This window comes from Opisthorchis viverrini (genome assembly GCF_000715545.1).
Source record: "Opisthorchis viverrini unplaced genomic scaffold opera_v5_229, whole genome shotgun sequence".
NCBI lineage: Eukaryota > Metazoa > Platyhelminthes > Trematoda > Opisthorchiida > Opisthorchiidae > Opisthorchis > Opisthorchis viverrini.
This window is the reverse complement of record NW_008751888.1, coordinates 90,510-93,801: the sequence shown is the minus strand read 5'-3', so window position 1 is coordinate 93,801 and position 3,292 is coordinate 90,510.

Below are 3,292 nucleotides of genomic sequence, written 5' to 3'. Positions count from 1 at the left end.
CTGATGCTTCGTTGATTTGCTTGAAAATCCCGTTGTGAAGTGAGGAATAAATGACTTTGCTAATGACCTACCCAAATCATTCCAAGTTGTCTGTATCTCCAGGCTCTCATTCATGTGAACTGGATAGAAGATGGCTACGAAAAAGCCACTGAAATCAACCCCATCCTGGAGGGCGAGTCACATCCAAGAGCACCCAGACCTTTGGTAATCTGTTTTATACCCCCTCCCCCCGGATACGACAGTTTCTCTGATAGTAGTGCTTGCGGTTGGAAGTTCTAACAAACCCCATAAGCTGTCCATTTTACGCAGCTTAGTTTGAGCCTGATCTTTTCGCGGCGGGGGGGATGTATTATCTGGTTATGCCCTCCCATCTTCTAAGCAGGTTTTGTGTGGTGGCTAGTCGTAAACGGATGAGAGAGAGAGAGAGAGAATACCGACCGACCGCGAAGTGGGTCGTAAAATGATCCCTTTTCTCTGACTTATCCGTATAAAATGGAAATACAGGTTTAGTCGGAGGTTGCACAACGCGTCTTATTCATGGAGGTTGGAAAACTAGCGAATATACACTCATTTGCAAACTGATNGAATCTCTCGTTTGTGATGTTCTCAGGCAACATCTTTTAAAGAAACTGATTCAGCAGATCGTGGAAGATCACTCATGGGGAGTTCGTACCTTAAATGATGGTAATTCATGGTGAAAAAACACGAGAAACTGTTTCATCCTTGTTGGAAATAATCGCCCGTGCGCATCCGATGAGACGCTAATCAGGAGCTTTGAAACCGCACTGTTGATGATTTCCAAAAGGGAGGAAAACAGTTTGGTAGTACTTCTCGACTGTTCAGCACAGATGGACTTTACTTACTAAAGACTAAATCTCCATCGAAGTTTTCCAACCTTCTCACACTAACAAAAAAGTCAGTCGTCATTCAAACCTGGTTTAAATAAGTACAAGTTGGATTGCACCGATTCCACGTGCCTGCAGGAAATCATTCATGCACATGACCAAATTGGTTTTGTCGCTATAGAAGAGGAGCCTAGTCAGCGTCAACTACTCTCACGTGGAATCCTGGATTAAGTAGGTTGAGAGGACCTTGAGAAAGCGAAAGTTGAATTTCCAAACCTGACGGTTGCTGCCAAATCGAGTACAAGATGCCACACGAGATCGCTGCCATCGGAAATCTGATTGTCGAGGAGCGCGTTTAGCAATAAACAAGAGGTTAAATTAACATGGCTTAATCGCCGCCACAAAAAGCAATTCTTACACAAAACGGCTCCATCGCCCGACTTACAAAGCTTGACGTTTTATTGCCAGGGTAAGATTTATGCGTTGGTTATCGATTCAACCTTATTCGCTGGTCAGCTAACGGCCAATCTTTCTTGTTTGACATCGTAAGTAGTATTCGGATTTAATTAGGAGTGAAACATTGCTTGGTAAACAAGGAAAGAATCGTAAAATCTATAATTCTCTGTGTACCAGATAGCAACGTATTCCCTTGTCTGATGACTACCACTGACCACATCTCATATTTAATCATATTAGAAGTAACGGGGCTCGAACTAGTGCCCCACCACTTTCTCGTACCACCAAAATGATCTGAGCAAAAGTTCACCAAAATACAAGAAATGATGGAATCTGATGGAATACAAGTGCGGGAAAATAGGCGTCGTTTTTCACCAACCCATTCATTGAAAACCATTCAAGAGTATTTGCTGTCCGCCTGTTGTGGCGTAATTTTTTAAGTGCGTGGGTGATCAAACGTATGCCGAAAACACAAGATCTCGAAAAAGGTGACTGAACATTGTGGAAGTCTGGAATGGACCACTAGAATGGACCACTGGAATGGACCACTAGGGTTACATGGTACACATATAGTGGTATTGTGAACAGCTATCAATGTACTAATTCACGCTTGGTACGATTTGTTTGTTATGCCAAGCACCAGACAAAATTGTAATTGCGGTTCACCGACTGACGGATTAGATAGGCCGGTAAAAAACTCCGGATTCTGGTATTTCCTTGCGCATCCGATTGGGGAGTTCTGTCGTCTCCTCACAATCCGGAACCCAGAGAGGTCAACACCAGAGATCACTTCAGCACGAGGGCATGGGAGGTCAGGCTCAAAGTTCACGTGGTCATCGATCAATCAGGACGCAGGGTAACGGAACAACCAATAGAACCGGCCGACCAAAGGTCAGCTTCGGCTAACAGCACTTATATTAACACACACACGCAACAATACTCAACGCGCAGCCACCGACCCATCGGTGCGCTCCACAACGCACTGATAATGTCACCTAGATTGGTGATGGGACGTTTGCAATCAAATTGCGCAGCTCAGCGAACAAACCAACGACCTTCTATGCTACCTGAGGTACCAACACTGTCCTCTAGAGCGACGCCTTCGCGTATTCTGCTTATTCAGTCGAAATTGGTCGTAAGGATTCCGTCGGCATCACCACAGACTGGTTCACTGTTCTTCAGTGGAAACACCTCATTCATACAGTTTTTCCAGATTCTCTGGCGTCATCCAGGCTGTGTTTATTTGCTGCCCTCAAACTTTACGAAGTTGGTTTGCCCAAAAATTTCCCTGACGCCATACAGGGTCACTCGGAGCATCACAGACTAGCAGCATTCCACCATGCCATATTCGACATATCGGACAAGGATGTGAACGGGTGAAGAACGGATTCGAAACTCGTGCACCACAGATCCACCAGGATGTCAAGTGATTCTCCCACTCTGGAACCAGTTCTTTCGTAGCGGATACACCCGAAGTCCGTGTTGGATGATGGAATTGTTTCGTAGAACTCTACACAGTGGAGGCAGCTGTACAACTTACGTTTATCTCAAAGCCTCCGACTAGAGTGAATCATCATCACCATCATCGACAGCATGACATCAGTGTTCAACACCGATGCTTCACTGCCGCACAACCATGACTTATTTGAAAGCCTTATTGTAAAAAAAGAATAGAGATGGACGGGGAAGGGACTTAGTGCTAGCTTAACACAAACATTCCGGGGTTCCTACACCTCCAGGCATTCACTCAGGTAAAGTGGATAGAAACTAACAACAACTGACATCAGTTGGCAGCCATATGTTTTAGTGTCTCCAACCAGGCACAGTGAGGATCACGCGATCCCCATCCTGGAAGGTGATTAGCAACGATAGTACCCGAGCGTTTCGTGATCTCCTTCATACCCCTCTGCCAAGTCAAGGGTTGACCACCTCTGTTTACGCCACTCTGAATTGGGCATGGAAAACAGCACTCTCTTCGGCAAACGATGGTT